We start from the raw sequence: 21185 nt of genomic DNA, 5'->3' as shown, positions 1-21185 counted from the left end.
AAAATTGTACAAGTAGACCCTTTCTGCCACTTCGTATTCCTTCTTGGTAGTTTTTAAATCATAGTAGGCTTTTATTCCTTCTGCCAACTTTTTGAAATTTCACTGAGAGTAAGCAAAAGCATGCTGAAGGTATTTCTGTAAATTCTCAATGTTATGTGTAGTGGACGCATTTATCAGGGTCTGCTCTTGAGTTCTGTATAGTGGATGTTGAGATAGCACCATTTTTGGTCCAGTCATGAGTCCAAATGGAGATGTTTTGGTTGCAGAAGACAGCATGGACCTAATGGCCATTAGGACAAGCAGTAATTGGATGTCCCAACTTAGTCCGGAGTCCAACACAAACGTCTACAAGATGCCCACAGTTGTTTCAGTGTACCTCTCAACTCCCCCACTCGAGGCTGACGGTAGGCAATGTAGAGTTTTTTCTTTACCCCTAATATCGCCCACATCTTGGTCATCATCTCGCTGTCTCACTCAATCCTTTGGGGAAGACCAAAACAAGAGAAGACCTGATTGATCATTAATGCGGCAGCTCTCTCCGCCTTATAATTCGGGGCCAAAAGACATTCTACCCACTTGGTAAACAAGCATCTCACGGTCAACATGTACTTGTTTCCTCTAGAGGAGCAAATCCGTGAACCAATGAAATCAACTTGCAAATCCAACCAAGGCAGTGTCATTCCCCTTTTCTGTAGGGGAGCTCTATGTGTGAGAGAACTTGCCTGAAACTGAGCACACACAAGACACCCCTTTAAGTAGGTGTCGAGTTCCAGGCGCATGCGTGGCCAATATGCAAACTTGTGCAAGATTTCTAATGTGGTATGAAACCCCCTATGACCAGAAGTGGCCGCATCATGGGCATGACTTAACATCAGGCTTCAGAAGGAGGTAGGTACCACCCATTGGTCATATCCAGATATAGGACTCTATACCAATAAACCGTTTTGGATTCTGAACATTTTAGAAAATGTCATCACCACGCAGAGATCCTCACTCCCGATATAATCGGATTCTGTCAGAGGAAAATTCACGGGGTATTCAATATGTTGATAACATTTCCCATTAATTGGGTCCTATTTTTGTGCAGTGATCACATCTGAATCTGGGGTTTCTTTACTTCACTGGGCAGTTGAGAGTTCATTATTGGCATGGGATTGGGATCTGGTGTTAGCAGTGACCTGGATTTCCTCCAACAGGGATTCGGTTTCTGTGAGATCTCCGTAATTGGCTCCGGTTTCAGCCAATTGGTCAGCCAAGTCATTTCCAGTTTTGTCTGGTCCCTTTATTTTGCAGTGATCTCTGATCTTTTTCCAATAGATGTTCATCTCTTTAGAGGTCATTAAATCATTAATTGATTGGATTAATTTTGGGTTCTTGAGCAGTTCCCTATTTGCAAACAGCATGCCTTGATTTTTCCAATTAATTGATGCTCCACTAACCCATTCCAGACATAATCAGAGTCAGGGATATGACCAGTTCTTTGAGTTGGTGTTGCACTGCAGTAGGATGGCTTGATGTATCACCATCAACTCTGCCACCTGACTAGTTGAGGGACCTTTTTTGTACTCAGCCAGCAGAGGGTTCCAGGGCATCATTCACCCAGGCATACCCAATGCCAGCCACTAGTTCTTTTTTCCCATGATTGTCAACAGGGTAGAAGCACCCATCCGCATAAACTGTGGGCATCCCCTGACACGTGTCGTCCTCATAGACTTTGTTTGGGGAAGTAAGGTACGTCTCCATATTGTCATTGGTTCTTAGACTTTCGTCCTCGAGCCAGTTTTTTTTAGCACATTCATGCAAGTCTGCCAATCCTTGCACTAGAGGACTCTTCTTGTTTTGACCATATCTGACCTCCACAGGAAAGCCTTGCATGGAGAGAATCCAGGAACTAATTCTGGACATACTTATGTTCCCTGTTCGGATTTGGTCACTTTACGAGTATTGCAAGGGTTGATGTGCTCCCCATGGATGATTGGGTGATAATTTCATCAACGCCCACACCGTTGACAATAGAGCTTTTTCACAATCGTTGAATTTTTCCTCCGCAGATGACAAAGTCTTGCTCGTGTACGAGATTACTTTGTTTTCCTTGTCGTGCTTTTGGTATAATACTGCTGTTAAGCAAGTATCTGAGAACCCCGTCTCTAAAAAGAACTCCTTGTTCTTTATGGGGTAAGCCTAACAAGGGCTTGGGAAAGGCTTCTCTTTAATTGTTTTACTGCCTCGGATTGTTCTGGATCCCACTCCCACTGGACCCCAGCCTTTAATAAATGGAACAAGGGTTGTGTGACCACTGCATAGTTTTCAATAAACTTTCTACTATAATTAGTGAGTGCAAGAAGGCTTCTTAGTTCTCACAGAGTAGAGTCTTTCAATTTCAATAATGCTTCCACCATTTTCACCTGGGGACTGAGACCCTCAGGGGTGATTTTGTGCCCTCGCAAGTGCATGCTGGCATTACACCACTGTGTCTTCTGAAATGACAGTTTTTCTCTGGCTTTCTGCAACTGGGTCAAAACATAACGTGTTTCTGTTATATGTTCCTCTACAGTTGAGCTCTTGATTAAGACATCATCTACATAGGCCAGGTTTTCCCTTTCGCCCAAATCAGACATGGCCTTATGTAGGAAGATGTTACATTTGTTTCCAGAGTTTATGCATACAAAGGAGGTTTGGGTCCACATGTAGGTAAAGGCAAGTTTGTACTGGTCTTCCCTACTCATGGGTACTGTGCAGTAACCGCTGGTCAGGTCAATGGCAGTATACACCTTTGACCCTTGTATCTGGGCCAATCCCTGATCGATGTAGGGAAGGGGCCATCTTGACATGTGGATCTGTTTATTTAACTCCCTTAGGTCTAAGCAAAGTCTCAATTGGCCATTGGGTATCATTATCCGCTGGGTTGTTAAAGGTACTGTGGATTGGACAAATTATCACACAGGATTCTGACTTTTAATAATCTCTGTGAGTGACTCCACAGATACGAGAGGTAACCGGTATTGCGTCAAAAATACTGGAGCCATCTCGATGTCCGTGGGTATTTTGGTTGAATGTATCTCTGTGCGTCCACAATCATATGAATCCACTGCAAAGATATCCTGAAAATCCTGAAACACCTGTTTGAGCTTCTGTTTTTGCTCCTCGTTTTCACAGGCATCAGCAAGATTGATTCATTCTTCGACATCTGCTTAAAGCTTGGAAAGACCTCGGACATGGCAATGTTGGCGGTATCCTCAAGTTGGGTGGAGAGATCTCTTGTTATGGTGTTGGCTGGGCGTGAGGTTCCAAGGATGAGAGGTAGTCAACTCTGAATACCACCTCATCCTTCCCGATGTAACAGGTCACCTCTTCCACACCATAAAGGCAGGAAGATTCCTTCAAGAAATTCCCTCTTATCTGGTGAAAATCTTTTCTGTAGGTATACCATTGTCGATATGGAAGCAGCCATTTGGAATTGGTCCAATGATCTCATTACCTAAATAAATAGAATAATGTTTGGCATCAACCGCCATTCCAATTAAGGTGTCTGCACCCAAAGGGATACTTTGAGGGTCGCTGTTATCCACCAATATTTTACTGGTGTTGTGTTCTAGGTCAACTAGGAGTGTTGGATGTAAATACAAGCCTTGCTGTAGGAGATGATAATTCAAATTTATATAGGCATCCCAGTTTGAGGTTCTGGCCTTGCTTCATTTTTAGAGGAATTATAAATTGTCGCTCCTGTCCTGGGATGGTAACCTCTTCTCTCTCTTGAACTTTAATGCATACAGCAGCAATTGAGCTGACCGGAAAGCTTTCTTAGTGTTGTCAAAGCCCATGGTGTTCCCCCAGTTGGGACCAGGCTTTTTATTAATTAGGCTCAAATTAATTGCAAATCGATTGAGAATGTCACTGCCAAGTTAAAAGGTAGAGGGGACATCTCTCACAACCCAACAATTATGTTATATGTTTTTGTTGCCAATCGAAATTTTTTGCATACACCTGCTAGGCAGAAGGTATTTGGAAGTTGTAGATTCCAGGCCCATTTCCCACTTATCAATAAATTTAAATGTGGGAACGTTCTTTTGGCAGTTTCCTGAATTTCTTTGCTGATGAAGCTTCTTCCGTTATTCAGGTATACTCTGAAAAGAACAGCCCCCCCCCCTCATTTGCCTGAATGGGGAAAAACAGCCTTTCACCATTTATCTGGATGTCGGTCAAACTTTGAGCTGGTTTTTCATCATTTTCCGTCATGGGACTTGGGTTTGCCTCTGATTGTGGATTGGAATAAAATAACAGTATTTCCCTCCAGTGTGGAATGCCCCTTAAAACTGGTAGGGATATTGATTTTCAAGAATGGAGAAGGGTTCCCATCCCAAGTTTGTTCTCCTTCAGAGATGATGGTGATGTCTGGGACTTTATTGTTCTTAAAACAGAATTCTATGTAGTCAGACCGTTGTTCAAACATGTGGTATGTGCCATTCAAACTCACCTAACTTGTACTTTGTTTTAATTTGATTGGCTGGTTAGTCTGACTCCAGAGGACCTTGTTCTCACAGTTAATCAGGGGTAATAACCTCAGTTACAGATCCGCAGTTCCTTCAAAATATCATTCCCATCAAAGTTTTGGAGTTGTCCGGGAAGAGGTTGGAGGGGAATTTGGTGACTCTCCCCCCTTCCTGAATTTAGTTGGTTGAAGGCCTTTTTGGACAGGAGGGGGGCTTGGGATCCAGTGTCCACCAGTGCTGATAATGCACACTGATCCTGTACTTTGATGGAAGCATAGAATCTCACGGGGGCAAAGAAAATGTGCATTCTGTGCCAGCTTGGCGGTTAACTTTTTTATATTGAACTCTGACACTGTGATCTTGGACAGTTTTCTGTGTCAGAGTCTGGGAATCTGTAAAAAAAGATTTCACACCCAGAAACAGGTGGGATTGGGAAGTCCCCCTTTTCCTCAGATTCTTTGCTGTCTCCCTTTTCCTGGAGACAGTTACCTGAACCTGTTTGGGGTGGGGGATACCTCTGGGATTTCTGGGCCCTGTGGCTGACATTGTTTGGGTTTAAGAGCTTCTTGCTCTGGGTCGGTTACCATACTTACCCCATCAAAATCAGGGTCTTTGAGACCCATTTTTCCTTGGGAGGTTTCCCTCCATCTCTGAAAGAGATAATTTTCTTCACTGAATCCTCCAAGGATTCTTCTCCTTTGAAAGGAATGATGCAGACTTCCTCCACAAAGTGGGTTGTCTTTGATTTTCGATTTCTACTACTTACCCGCTGCTCTTTAGGTTCTAGCTTTTAGTGGGTAGAAGATTTATGTTCAGGCTCAAAGGTTTTCAGGGGTTTTGTTCCGGTGGGAAAGGAAGCTTCCACTAAGGCTTTGCATCTCCCTTCCACCCGGGCCCTCTCCTCTGGAACCTGTGGGTTGTCAGAGTTTTCTTACTGTCATTCCCCCGGGGCACCAGACCCGGGTGTCGAGTTATTCTCGGCAGGAGTTTGCAGATGAGGGTTCTGTGAGTTAGTTGTTGGACTTGTCGCTACAGCTATGACATTATTTCTGGTTGGTATGGAGGTCTTGGTTCATACCTTTGCGAAGGGGTAGCTGTCCCTTCTCATGGAGTAGCTCAGGTATTGGGAGTTTCCCTGATAACCTTCCATCTTAGTCTCCCTTCTCCCAGGTTTGGGAATTTATTGTCCTGAAAGCAGGCAGAGAGAGGAGGACTGTTCTGGGAATTAGAGTTTGAAGGGTATTTGGGAAAGAAGCTTAGGATGGGGTGTAGAGTATGATATGATATGATAGGTTATTTATAACATGCTTAATACTCAGAGGTTTCTAAGGGCAGACCCGGGGATCGAACTTTTGATGCTCTCTGTCGTCTTGCTTCCAAGGCAAGCACGTTGCCCCTGAGCTAACCTCCCAAGCTATTACTTCCCTCCAAAGGGATGTTCTGAGGGAAGTTTTGATGGAGGTTTCCAGGGCAATACTTACCTGATTGGACACCCTGCCTTGTGCCGGGGAGAACATTCATACCCCAGGATGGGTCTGTTACCCTTGTATCTTGGACTGATATAGGTGGCAGGGTCAGATGAAGCGTTGGTCTGGTACCCTGCCTGGCTACCACCCGATTGGGTTGGATCCGAGGATCTCCTCTGCGTCTCATTCTGCTTGTTGGTGGGAGGAGTATTTTTAGCCCATCCATCTGCAAGTCCAATGTGAGAGTATTTTTCACCTCCACTACCTTTGCAGCGGCGGGTGTGTTTGATGGTTTGGGGTTTTTAGGGTTGTTTTTGTTTTCAGAGGGCTTTTGGACCTCATAAATCTGGGTGGCCTTTTTTAACACCCAATCCAGAGTCCTACGCTCATGGAAATACCTTACTAGTTAGGTCATAATGTATTTCGAGAGCACATGGAAGTATGTGTTGATGAAATCCCAGCTATTGGTGTTCACCCGCCTAGAGGTATGTGCAAATGCTAAATTCAGATCCCGCACAAATTCTGTAGGTGCTTGGTCTTCCCCACACTGCAGGTTGTATGCTGCCTTGTGGGCCTCCTGAGGGTTTCTATGATTGGAGAAGTGTTTCAGAATGGCAGCCTTGTAAGAGGACCATTTTTGGTAATCTTGGTCCTCCAGCCATGCAAACAAGCTTGAGTATTCCGTGGGGAATGTTCATTTGACAAATTCCATGGACGTTTTATCGTTTTTAATACCAAATGATGTCGTCATTTGGTCATAAAGCTTTAGATACTCCCATATTGAATATTTGGCATTCTTATGGTAGGGAGTCATAAAGCCCTTCATGGGTTTTTCACAAGATCTCTCTTCTGTTTGGCAGACTTTCTTTTCAGCTGCACTGGAGTCCACTCACCCTCTGACTCAGAGCTGCTGCTATTGGTTGTCCATTCCCTGTCCTCTAGGCGCTCCCTACCTCTATGAGACCGGGAATACTCCCAGAATTCCGGGGTCTGAATTCTTCTCTCCTGTGGTGCTGTTGGCTCTCAGGGTCATTTCTCTTGTACTACCCTTTTCGCACTGGAGAGTACGCATCCTCCTCACCCCTCCTTGTAGGGATGTTGGAGAATTCTCCACACCGCTATGATTGTGTAGAGGTTTTTAAAATACTCTTTTGAGACCTAAACTGTGGTCCTTCTCTTTCTGCAAAGCACACCATCTGGTCCCTTTGTAACCTCATTTTCTGCCAGTCCAACTGCCTAATCTTTTCATCATACGAGCCCTCCTGGTCAGAGGTACATGCCTGGGTATTTTTTAATTCTCAGAGCTCACTGGTCCGACAACCTTCCCTTCTACTTGGTAACCCTGAACCCTCATCAATGTCGGATAAGGACTGGCCTTCTGGATCAGTTTGACTAGGCCTGGTTGAGTCCAGCTGCCTCATGTTTCCCTGTTTTTGACAACTGGCAGGTATGAAGTCTGCTGCACTCTGTATATAGGTGGTGGTGAGTTGGCTTGAGTTCCCCGGTAAGGAGGTCATCAGTCCGTAAGCAGAGAGTGCTTTTCGGGACCCTTACTGGTCAGGGTGCCTCAAAGCCTGTTTGTATTTGGCTATTTCACTTTCCAACCTGTCACATTTGTTTTTCTCAGCCCCTATCTCTTGGTGATATGCAGAGGCCTGAGTTTTCAATTCTGACACCAGTGCTTGAGTGGCTTCCAGCACTTTACTTTGTGCCATTAATTGGTCTTTTAGTCCCTTGTTCTCTTGACAATGGGACACATTTTCCTTCTGTGAGGCTTGCATCGTTTGCGCATATTCTGAGTGTGTCTTTTCCAGGAGACTAATCTCCTCCCCTTGTGCAATTCTGGCCCGTGGTGCCTGCTCTAGGTCAATCTCTGCTTGCTTCCCATGTTCTATCAATTTTGCATTATTTAGCCTCATGTCAGTCAGTTCCTAAGAACATAACTCACTTTTCCCCACATCCATCCTTAACTGACGCACTCCCTGAAACAGGACACTATTCTCTTGACTTAATTTGTAATTTTCTTCCGTCAACTCCTCTCTCTGTTGTTTCAAGGTGTTCAGGTCTTGGTGCAACTGATTGAGTTCACCCTGAGAATCAACTCCCTTAATAATTAAATGGCTGTTTTCAGCTTTTAGTTGTTTAACTTGTGCTGAAATGTGAAAATGTCCTCTAGCAGGCTCTATTATGAACAACCTGCTCATTAAATTTGTGTTGACTTGCGCTCAGGTTTTCAACACATTCTTTATACTCCCCTTGCAGTGCAGAAAAAAAAGCCTCTCGCTCTCCATTTTCTTGCTGCTGTGCTTTCAACTAATCTTTTAACTGTTCAACAATATTTTGTAGGTGTTGGCTCTGTTGTGCTTTAGCTTCTAATTGTTTCAGACCTTTCTAGGCTTGATTCAAAGGCTCAGCCTCGTTTTGCACAGAGGCCACACTATCCTGGTGTCTTTCTTCCATGCTCAGCATATGGAAATACATATATGCTGTGAGCTGAGTCATTTTAATTTGCTCATTTTTGCTGGTTTGTGTCATGTAAAAGTTTGTCAGGGCCTGACGTAATAGCCCATTATCCTGCCACATGTCAACATTTGCAGAGGTAAACTCCTGCATCCTTCTGGTTTGCCACATGTCATGTTTTTGTTCTACCCATTCACCTTTAATAAATGATTTGGATAGGAGGTGCTTCCTGGCCATCTCGATTTCTACGGTCCTCATTCTGAAATGTGTTCTGCACCTTATGTACTCTCTATGCAAGGACAAAAATATCAACCCTGTTCCTGCTTAGTTTCCACTCACAATGATGACTCAAAGTCAACACTGTTTCATCTATACACCACTTTCGAACCCGGGGTACAGGTCTGAATAGCACCTTCACAATGCAATACAACTTTCCATCCACTGCAATGCAATTACACCCAAATGAGTAATCTGCTGCTACTGCACTGTCACAAGCGAAGACTCTCAACCAAATCCTGCATGAAACCCAGCTTTGTTGCGGTTTATTAGGCGGTCACTCTCAAATCAGGGACTTCTTTCCCACCAAGCAAGGTGGCACACACCCAAATCGCTTATACAGATTCAACTTTAGTGAGGCCTCCAACCCATCTCGTAACACCCCAACAAACTCCCTCAATACAACCAATGAGCTAGGAACTGGGCCGGTGTATAGTAAGAATGTTTATATTTATTTAAAGTTTGACAAAATGGAATAGCAACCAAAACCTCAACCACCAACACTGTTGCACTACATCATATCACACCTCCAAATTACTTTCCATTATTAAAACAGCAAAGGTAGAAGTTTGAAATATGCAGTCACAATTTACGTCAGATTTAATTGCAAAGTAACCAATAGAAAACATTCACCATACAATAGAAAACTCATTTTGGCTTTATTTTGGGAAAGGCAATGTTTGAGAAAGAAGCTGAATAAGAACATCGTTTTGGCTTTATTTTTAGAAGAGCAATGTTTGGAGAAGGAACTCAAATGGGAAATTGTTTTTTAGGCTTTTATTTGAAAGGCAAGGTTGGGAAAAGGAACTCAATTCGAAAATCGTTTTGGGCTTTTATTTGAAAAGCAAGTTTTGGAAAAGGAAGTGAAATGGGGAAATCATTTTTCAACACACATTCAAAGGACATGCAGTGCTTTGTGATTCTGGTTTGGGATGCACGTGAATAAATGGGAAATTTCGTTTTGCAGATGTAATGCTTGGTCATTCTAGTTTGGGATGCTAGGGAATAAACATACATGTTGTTTTATCCCCTCCCCATTCACTTGAAATATTGCATTTTAGGATTACTTGTTTTGGAATTCAGGACCTCACCCCCATTCTGGACAGCAGTCAGGGGTTTCAGAAAGACAATGTGAGAAAAATGAAGGTGTCTCACTTGCTAGTCCCCAGGGATCTGTCATTCAGGTGGCCAGGACACGGCCATTGCTATTGGATCCATTTCCTGGGGGTGGACCAGTGCGGGATAATCACATGGGTGGGAGTCTTCTGGGAGTGGAAGTGGGACACTGAAAGGTGAGATGTGGTACCCACTTCCTTATGACACCTTTTCCACATCCTACCCCATAGGATACTCTACCCCCACTTTCCTACACAAACCCTTTCTCACACCGTGAAAGACAATGGACTAACGCCAGAGTAGTTTACCTGACATGTCCCAACCCAAGGGTCAGGCAGAGTCAGGCCATTACTGATAACTGCGCGCACATGACTGGACTTTTCCTTCCCCACAGGAATAAAAAGCAGAGCACAAGAGCACACATTGAGCAAGGCCTAATGCACGAGGAAACAGCTGTTCCGGGATGGCAGTTCAAATGAAGGAGAAAGGCGGTGGAAACCGAAAGGACATCAAAGAGGCCTTGCCACCGTGGTACCGTCCTTGACTCCAGCAGAAGAACTCCAACGAGTTCAGTCCTGCTGGTGAGTTGGAGGAAACCGATAGTGGCCCGGATTGTTTTAAAACTCAAGGTTGCAGTGGCAACATTTTGCGTTAAAAAAAGAAGATAATAGACAAGGTCTTTTGTGAACAAACAAGGTATCAACGTTAGAGTGGTCTGGTGCCACGTGGGCACTCATTCAAAAGACTCTGACAAACACCCAGCTCCTGAACAAGGAGAATATAGTGAATTGAGAGAACTATAAGAACCAAGAGGCCCTAGGGGAGGCCGGTGTGAAATGTCAAAGTGGTCATACAAGGGTCAAGCCAAACTTCTTGTACAGTCGAAGGTCTATGACACATTGTGAAATTAACTGTGTAACTAAGGGAAACACCAGATATATTATCATAAAGTGAAACCTACACTTGCCATAGAAAAATGAAATGACCCAGTGAGACGTGCTCGCCCCTTCGGAAGTCTCTGTCTAAAGTGAAAAGTGTTTTGGAAGGCAGGTGAAGGAGATCTGAGCCCGGATGAGGGGGACCTAAGTAAAGAGAAGAAAGTAACCCAAAGAATTGTTTAAAAATACATTGGAATTCCTGAATAGTGCAAGACGTTGATGAATTGAAAGCTAAGGGAACTAAATTGTGATGACAAACATGAACCTGACTGAGGGATGTCCACAGTTAGTTGTTGGTCTGAGCCCGACTGAGGGAGGCTAACGTTGTGAAAAGGATTGGAGCCTGGCTGAGGGGGATCCTAGGGTGAAGAGTAATCACCCAACATGAAGATTTATAGAAGGAACTTTGTGTTTGTTATTTATAATACATCAGGCCCTCTGAAGCAAGAGACTTTGTTTAACAGCGACTTTGCCACAGAAGGCCCTGATATTTGAAAAGGAACTGTGAGCTTGGGCTGGAAAATCCCAGATGTATGCTGTGCTCGAGAGTCCCACCTTGTCCCATGCTCCAAACATGGAGAAGGGAGACCCCGACCATAACATCCTGACTTATCATTTGAAAACACGTCTTTCTTTCTTTGTGAACATTTTCCCACTCTATTTTTGTAGCATAACGGTAAGGATTAGCAATAGTTTTTTTGTATAGGCCCTTTTTATTAGACTAGATTCTCCCAGGACTGTATTATTAATATTTGGTGGTCATAGCTTGCTCCCATTTTAGATTTAGGTTTAGATTAGGTGTTTATCTCACCCATTTTTACAGTTTAATAGCCACCCTTGAACTGTGATCACTTGTCTGTCTTACTTTGATCCCATGCCTTCCTTGCAACAGTCACCCAAGTCTTTGTTGTCTATACTGGCTCTAAAACATTCTAACATCACTCATCCCATGATTCTCTATAAGGGAATTCATTGATTTAACTTTGATTCAATGCACTAAGGATCTATACAGCTTCCCCCCTCCCCACCATTTAATTGAAAGTATTAAGGTAGGCGGATCCCTACACCATTCAATTGAAATGGATAGGGGGATTTTCTATAGTGGAATTAATTTGAATTTAGACTTAATAAAATGTGCCAAGGGTCTTCCCAGTACTATCCCCCTACCCGCTATGTTAGATGGAGATTAAGGTTGGCAGTTTCCCCCCTCACACTTTTGATGGCATCTACTTACATGGGAGGCCTGAATTATGGGGCATCCGGGGTAAAACAGCAGAGCTCCTCTGAGGCAAGCACAGATCTGGTCAAGGGCTTCAGTCAAGGATTTTCTCCTGCACCCAGATTTCCTCTTGCCCTTCTGATGGGGGTCCCAGCTAGCTTCTAGATTTCCCTGTCACTGTCTCCAATGCAAGGATTGAGGCCTCCCTGCTAGATGTTCCTTGCTAGAGTCCAGCAGAAGACTACCTCCAGGAATACAGTGGAACATGCTCAATTCTCATGCAACATTGACCTCTTATAGGGCTGATGACACTCCTGCATTATTATAATTCCCATGATAAGGATTGGCTAGCACTCTCCCTTCACCTCCCACCAATACTCTAACTGCATGCTGATAGGACCAGGAGTTGAGAGGTGTGGGTTAGAGAAGCTGAGGGAGGAGAAAGATTCATCATCCCAAAATGACAAGTGGGTTTTACATTTTGTGTTCTGAAAATCTAATAACATGGCAGCTACCCTAATCTTTCAGATGACTACATTAATCTATATATTTTTGAGTTCTACATTTTATGGCGAGTCTGCCAATATTAATTTTATGTCAGCATGCCCTTCCTGGGCAGAGCCACAATTTTTCATGCTTCGTGGCTGTGTTGTAATAGTTACAACTCTGACACCTACATACTTCCAACATTAATTTCACTATCACTATCAATTTTTTCAGTTCCTCAGATGTATGAAAATGTCAGAATCATAATTTTGATCATAACTTAAATGACATGCATCATATAAATTTCATTTTTATATTGTCCCGGCGGGCTCTTTATACCGTTTAATATGAATCTGGGCTGGGCTAACTGGGATGCACGATTTTCTTTTTATTAGGGAAAAGGGAGTCCAATGTTCATCAATGGCAGTGCATAATATGGGCTCCTAGTTTCACTCCTATGGCCCCCACCATGTCTTGCCTTAAGTTGCATTTATCTTTAAACATGTAACCTGGCCATCTTCTGGGGGCAATGTTTATTCTACCCTCTTCCTCCTTGGTTTCAAAGATCTTTGCTCGGAGCTAATGCACAATTTATGGGGAGGTTTGACCTTAAGGTTCATTTTTGTTTTGTTCATGTTATCTGTAAATGCCATCATTTTGATCTCTCTCCTTCATTCTTTGTATTTTTAACTGAACCAGGCCTGATTTTCCTGGGAGGGCAAGCCATAAGATCTTGAGTTCAAATGTTCAAAGGTGCAGACTTTTCAGGTCAGTGGAGAAAACACCAGCTGCATGCACACTTCAAATCTACAAGATGTGCTTAAATGTAACATTTTAGCATTATATCTGGGCATAGGGTTTAAAATACAATCATTTTTTTACTACATTACAACAGAGGTAGATTCATTATTAATCTAATGCACACAAATAGGCCATCGTTAACTTAGGAAACCAGTGTCAGTGCTACAAAAACAAAATAGGAGTTTCTCTTTACAGGCTGTCATTTATCCTGATGAACACAATCTGTCACTTGACTTTATTTCTTAAATGTCAGGCATCATTCCTCCTTTTTATCTTCCAAATATGCAGTGTTTCCAATGAGTATTTTCTTTCCATCAGCACTGCTGCAGTTTTACATCATTTCTTTATCTTTCACTGGGCCTTATGTCAAAATCACTGTTTTGTACTGGCTTTTATATTTCAATGGAACTCCACATTAGCCAGCTTCATTCGCACAATAGGGCCCTAGCATGGCTTCTCCATCTCTGTCGCTCTGTGGCTGTCTTTTTACCCCACGTGTGTACCAACCATATGAGACCTGTGGCTCCATACTGATTGATCCTGGTTCAAACAGACCTTTCTCTTGCCATAAGACTATCGAAAACTAATAGCATATCTTCACAGGCAATGTCAGACATAAGACACGCTTCGGTTGTGGATGAGGTGAGAAAAATCGACTTATCAGACAAACGTACTGCACTAGTAGCATTAAATTTTATTAGCCATAGTGCAGAACTCGGACGGGTACATAACTGCATCTTGAGGTGGTCTGCACCTCCCAGCCAAGCGTGAAATGTCAGAAATACAGGATCCTAGTTGGACAACACTCTATCTGAAAGTCATATATATGATGCCAATCATACACAGGGAGCACAGAAAATCTGTTATCGGTGCAAATCTTTTATTTTGAAAGGCAAAGCATCCCGGGCGATCAGATGTGAACCTTATTTAGATTGGGCCTAATTCAGATAGAAAAGGTAGCAGAAGCTTACCAGATCTGCTCATCACAGGGTCCTTGACCATTGGTTGCAACATATTATATGCTATATCTTCTTTACCAAATGCTGACCAAGCCCAGAGCAATCAACCACTCTCAAATTAAAGTCACCCCCAGCAAAAGGAATGATTATAACCAGGTGGTGGATCACTATCTAAATTTTTCCTAGATACGTTTAAAAATTCCAATACATCATCCCCTAGATCGTGACAGTGGAATGAACTATAAAAATGAGAGATGTAAAAAAGCACCAACATTCGAATTTTTAAAAAGACTGAAAGAAGAGAAGTGCTTGAAAATAGCAAACAGCAAAAAGGTGAAAGACGATCTGCAACCAAAGTTACCAATCCTCCCCATTTCTTCCTTTCCCTTCTTTCTTTTTTGCTGCAGAAAAAATTTCAAAAACCTGTCTACAACCAACGAGACAGTTACCCAAGTTTCTTGTAGGAATATAATGTTAAACCTGCCCACAAACACGAAAAAGCCTCGATCATGCAATTGTCTTTCCAGTCCGGCAATGATCCAGGATACAATTAAAAGGCTAGATCCTGGAACAATCACATCACATAAGCCAGCTTTTAAAGATGACCAGTGGACTTGTAAACAGGATCTTTGGCCTGGCACAGAGCTGCAACTTGGTGGAATTCAGTAGGAGTCTTTCCAAAATGCCTGGATTTAGCTCCATGATATTTGTAGGGGTGAGGGCAGAGGATAGATCATTCGGACGTGAGTTATCATCAGTACCCGGAAGTTGGCCACTCTTCAGATGCTGAGCAGTTTTAGGAAGATTCAATTGCTCATGCAAGTGGCACTGTGAGTGAGGTCCCAATATCCAAACAGATATCAATTCTGACATCTGAGAATAGCTCCAGCTTAGACCAAAAGAAATTACGAATTGTTGAATGGACAAAGGTAACTCGAACGCTACAGTCCCCACAGTACATACAATTTGTATAATTATAATTTTTCTTTTATAACACGCTTAATACCAGAGATTGGTTTCTAAGCGCGGGATCAGGATTCAAACCTGTGTTGCGCTGTGTTGTCTTACTTCCAAGACAAATGCCTTGCCCCTCAGCTTTCCCCCCCTCACACATCCCCATCTCATACAATCAGAAAGGATGCATGATAGGGGCAGCATTTTATTAGCATTACCCACATTTCTGAATTATCTGCCAAGGCGCAGATAAAAGGAGTTAGTTATTTCATTCCTTAAGCTGCAAAGCTGAAAATAATCAGTAAGCCACTTGTGAGAGAAGATATCCCATTTTCCCAGTTAACTAGTGCCCCATCTCCCTATTTTGCTTTCTAGTGACAATTCTTGAGTCTCTTGGCACTGATCTGCTTGCTTCTTTTTCAGAAAAATCTTTCTTTTTCGACCCCTTTCAGCCCGGATTTTGACCAGAGCGGGGAACCAAGACTGTTCTGGTGTCGGTCTTGCATGATCTGGCCATGCTGTCCGACCAGGGTGGTGTCGGTGACCTGATTCTACTCGATCTATTGGCACCATTCGACACTATCGAACATGCAATCTTGTTTGAAAGGTTGGCAGCTGCAGGTATCTCGGGCCTGGTATTGGCATGGTTCCACTCTTTTTTTGCTGACGGCTCTTAGTCTCTGTCCCTGCCCCCTTTCCAGTCTTCTTCAGTCCCTGTCACCTGTGGGGTTCCACAAGGCTCTGCTCTGTCACCTATTCTCTTCAATATCTATAGGCAGCCGTTGGCTAACCTCATCCAATCCTTTGGCCTCCACTGCTACATGTATGCGGATGATACCCAAATTGTGGTGCCCCTCAATCTTGCCCTATTTATGACTTCAGCTATTCTAAGGAATTGCCTGATTGCAGTCAGGGATTGGATGAGTCGCAACTGGCTTAGACTGTTTGGTGACAAGACTGAGGTTTTAATGATGGGTGCCTCCTCAAACACCTCGGTATCGACCCCGAAGTACTAGCCTCCCTCACCAGGGCCATTCCCCAAGCCTGCTGCTGTTGTCAAGGATCTTGGCGTTAAGATCTCAGCCACCCTTTCTATGGACACGCAGGCCAGCTCAATCTGCAAGGGTGGCTATTACAAGCTCAAAATCCTTCATAAAATTCTTCCTTTCCTACCCCCTGGCATGCCTGCTCCTGTGGTGGCGGCCTCTGTCTTCGGCTCCCCTGACTACTGTAACTCACTTTTTCTGTCTCAGCCCCTTTATACACTTAATCATCTTGAGATACTTCAGAATATGGCTGCTAGAGTGGTTGCTTGCGTCTCTCCCAGGGAGCATATCTCTCCCATTCTGTGCTGCCTTCATTGGCTCCCTGTCAGTCGGCAAATTCAATTTAAGTCCCTCTGCAATGTGCATCAGGCTTTTTTCCAACCAGAGCTTTGCGCTCTGACTTTGTGATTCAGTAACCTATGTTTCTTTGGTCTAGGACTGGCGGCCGTGCTTTTTCTGTGTATGCCGCGGACCTTTGGAACAAGCTGCCGCGCACCGTCTGTGCCACTGATAATCATGTTCTGTTCAGGCGTCGCCTAAAATCCTTCCTGTTTTAGCCGTTTTCTTCTGTCTGTCCTGTTCCTTTATTTCTTCCTTTTTACTTCTGTTCTCCCGCTCATTAGCACCATGATGCCCTCAGGTGATTGTGAGCTTTATAAGTCTAATTAACATTAACATACCATAACATAAAAGGAGTTTGTTATTTGATTCATTGAGCTGCAGAGCTGAAAGACACCAGTAAGCCACTTGCCAGAGAAGATCACAATGGACTGCTTGATCGATTGGCACCTTTTATTCCAATAATCCTCCATCTAACTCTAGTCCGTTCGAGTTATTTTAGGGGAAATTGACAGAGGAAAGGTCACTTCCATTAACATATTGCAAAGTTTTCTGCAACATTTGATCAAACAGTTCAGTTAAAAAAAGCAGGGTCATGTCTGTGACTTGGTTTCCCTGATTCTCATGGAATTAATTAGCCAACCCTTTCTTATGGTTCCAAATCTATTTAACCATCCACTTTGTAAATATGCAAAGTTTATATTTTTAGTAAGAGTTTCATTGTTATATGGGTGATCAGAAGTTTAGTTCTCCAAAAGTGTATTTATTTTAAAGTATTGGCTCAATTTTTTGTCCAGTGGGTACAGCTTTGAAACTGAATATGCAGATACGCACGTCTCTGCCCCCATGCACGTTCCCCTTCGTCTCCTGCACACCATGATTCATGTGGGGAGTGGGTGTCTCAGGGTTCACTGCAAAATTACTTCAAGCTCTTATGTTGCATAATGTCAGGCAACTGGAGCCCATCACATCCTTATTTGGTTGTTTGCATTTTTGTGTGTGCAGTTTTCTTTCTGTGTTATAAAGGCTTGCCTGCACGTCCAAAAGTGTAAAGAGATAAGAAGGGCTACAAGATATGATATTTATAACGCACTTCATACCCAGAGGTTTCTGAGCGCGGACCCGGGGATCGAACCTGTGTTGCTCCGTGTTGTCTTGCTTCCAAGGTGAGCTATCCCCCCAGACATAAGAATAAGCTGTCATTTCTTTTGCTTTATAAGAATTACACACAAAATGCATGCAGCGATGAAAGGTAACATGTTTGTCTACTCTGGAAAAAACACAGTTGGTTGTAATTTTTTGGAGGCAGACAATAGCTAGGCATTGATAACCACAGATTTGGAACACTTTTCACAAACCTGGACACACACACATACACACAGAGAATGGGAAAAAGATAAGCACTGAAAACAGGACGCCCCAATTTTGGTTGATAACATTTGAGCGCTATATGAAAGCTACCAAAGAGACAGACCCAGCCATAGGGGGTCAATGCTATGACTTATGGCAGGGGATGAGGTACGGGATGACGCCCCTGATGGAGCCAATGTAAAATGGCGGGAGGTCCAACAAGCTGAAAAGCCTCATGTTGAAGGAATCGGGAATGTTATTGGAGAACATATTAAAATTAGGGTACGCACATGAGTGCATGAGTACAAGAACTATCCAAGCACGATCAATGCACATGGTAATGTCAAAGGGTGAAAACCCCATTAAGATGAAATGTGTGGTAGAACACATCACAGCATGTATAATGTCTTGTCCAGAATAGACTCTAAAAGAAACTGGGACAGGTTTGGAGGGGCATGTCCACATGATGAAGTATGATCAGTGCATGGACACATCTTTTCAGCATGTGGCCCTATGGAACCATAATGCGAGAGTGTGCAGGTCAAAGCCGTGGAGCGGACGAAAAAGATACCAAGACACTGTGACAGAGTTTACTAATGGTAGCCTAGAAAGCCCTTGCAGGTGAATCTGATTCAGAAAGGGAAGAAGTCTATGTAATGTTGATGGACAACACCAAGCCTAAGAAGAGATAACATCCCAAATGCCAAGTGAAATCATGGAGTTGACAAATAAGACACTAATAGGGTTTGGGGCCTCAGTTTATGTAATAGCCCATGAACAGGTAAAACATTTAAAGCTGAGACTATAGCTGAAATCCACCAAGATGAAGATATACGCTTATCGAGGAATGATGATGATATCATTGAGCGGTACCTTCTGAACCACTGTCACCCATGGTCAACACCAAGTAAGGACCAAGATCTTTGTGATGGAGACAGGCAGGAGCACTGCAGCAATGCTGAAGGGCTGAAACTCATTGTGTTTGCCAACAGTGTAAAAACAGGCAGCATTGACTCTTCAGCTGACTGTGTGATGGTAATGGTTGCCGGCAAGATAAAATGATGCAACTTAAGATTGAAAAATCTAACCAGACACTGGCACACCAACACCATAGGATGCCATTTGTGTACACAGACAAGCTGAATAGGACAGAAGAACACCATATAAATAAGACGGTAAAAAGGCCAGCACCCTGGGTGTCCCACATCGTCATCACAAAAAAGCAAAGACAACTGGAGAGGTCTGCATTTGCGTGCCGAATTGGGTGATGAAGGCGAGAGACATATTACTCATTCAATGGATGATATAATAGCCGATTTAAGCAGGGCAAAGTGGTTTTCAAAACTTGACCTGTAGTCAGATTATCACCAGCTATATCTACACACTAACTCCTGATATATAACAATGTCTGTCATGCATATGGGCTTACAAAGAGACAGGAGGCTGAATTTTGGAATATCATCTGGCAGGGAAGTATTCCAAAACGCAATTTGGAAAGTGCTAGGAGATTTTCTTTGCACTCTTAACATCAGTGACAATGCACTAACAGTTGCACATGATGAGCAAGAATATTACAAAAGATTAGGCGTGGTTATATCACAACAATTGCAATTTATTTCTGCAACAAAATTGAACTCTTTGTACACATCTTCTCAGATCAAGGGATATCAGAGGATCTAAAAAAGGCAAAAGACATCGAGACAGCCACAGCCCCCACCAGAATACCCGAGGTTGTAGTTTTAGAGATATGATTACCGGCTGTGGCCAGTTCATCTCCAACATGGCCACCCTGACTGTGCCCTGAACAGAATTATTGAAATCTGAAAGTGAGTTGAATTGGAGGTGATACAAGTGGCATTCAGAGACATCACAACCATGCTATCAGCGGGGAACATGACCGCATACATTCATCCTGGCAAACTCACGAAGATGGTTGTAGTTGTGAGTCTAGGTGGGCTATGAGCAGTCCTCGCCCAAAAAGGAAAAACAAGACAATAGATTGTCCATCGCCTACATGAGCCAAGCTCGAACACCGCTGGAACAAACGCATTCTCACATAGAAAAATAGGTTATGGCCATGCTGCGGAGATCTCACCATTTTCATATATACCTATATGGGCAGGGATTTGATATAGTTACTGATCACAGGTCGCTGTGGCCACTGTTCACTGGATCAGCCACTCATCCTTCACTCTGAAGTGAACAATGTGCACTTGAACTGCTAGAATAAAGGTAAAAGTTGAAATACATACCAACAGCACCAAACCCAGGTGACTTCCTGTCATGACATCCCGAGGTCCCACCCTGGAAGTGGAACAAGCCTGCCATACTAAAGTATGACAAATGGTAGAGTGAGTAGGGCCACTGGCGACCCCATCCCAAGAGATTGAAGCAGCCACAGAAGGTGATCTGGTATTGCAACTAGTCAAACAAGTACTCAAAATGGGCCAGTGGAGAAACATACTGGCTGAAAACAGTCAACACACCCAATCATCCAAAGCAGATCTACAAGGGCTCATGAACATGCACCAAGCGCTGTCAGTAACCCAGGAAGGTCTCCTGCTGTGTGATCACTGCATCGTGGTACCACAGTCTCTAAGGGTGAGGGACACCAGGTTTTGTGAAGAGAAAAGCCTGACTTGGTGAGAATACATGGTTCCTGGGAAGCTAGTCCGTAGGGGGGAAAACTGTCCGGGCATGAGTGTAATGTCTAAATACCAGATCAGGGGATGACCCTGAAGTGCTACAGAATGCAACCCCCGGCAACAAACCATGGATCATGGTCAATGTAGAGTGCTGTGCCTTTCCGACCGGAGAGCACAGTATTGATAGACGAATACTCACAATATCCATCTGTGGGGATAGTACTTATACTCACAGCTGCTGTCGTCAGTCCCAAGCTGGAGAAAATCATGGCCATTGATGGACTACCAAAGGTGATTAAAACAGACAATGTCCCACCGTTTCAATAGCATGAATGCCAGAGTTACCTCGAAACCCCGGTGGAACACCCCCATAAAATAATGCATTGGTGACCTCAAGCTACTATTGAGACCGAATGGTTGATGCAGACTCTCAAGAAAACTTTACAGATTGGCAATCGTCAGGTGTGTGATCCGAGCATGCTCTGCTCCTATCCCATAGGAAATATAGAGAAACTCCCTACTCAACCACTGTATGCTCCCCAGGCAGCATGCTGCTTGGCAGGACCATTGCCAGTGGTATTCATAGAAAAAAAGCAAATCAGAAAATGTTTGAGGTAGAAATGACCACATTTTTTTGACC

General features: G+C 43.5%; 1 long non-coding RNA gene across 1 annotated transcript in view; it reads right to left on the bottom strand.

Moving 5' to 3' along the window:
- Window positions 1-21185, bottom strand: part of LOC138526905 (uncharacterized) — a 136584-nt gene that overhangs the window by 4269 nt on the left and 111130 nt on the right. The window lies entirely within an intron of this gene.

Source organism: Ambystoma mexicanum, chromosome 14 (assembly GCF_040938575.1).
Source record: "Ambystoma mexicanum isolate Mex_15411 chromosome 14, UKY_AmexF1_1, whole genome shotgun sequence".
NCBI lineage: Eukaryota > Metazoa > Chordata > Amphibia > Caudata > Ambystomatidae > Ambystoma > Ambystoma mexicanum.
Note: the sequence above shows the minus strand (reverse complement) of the source record. Positions and strands in the feature narration are given on the sequence as shown.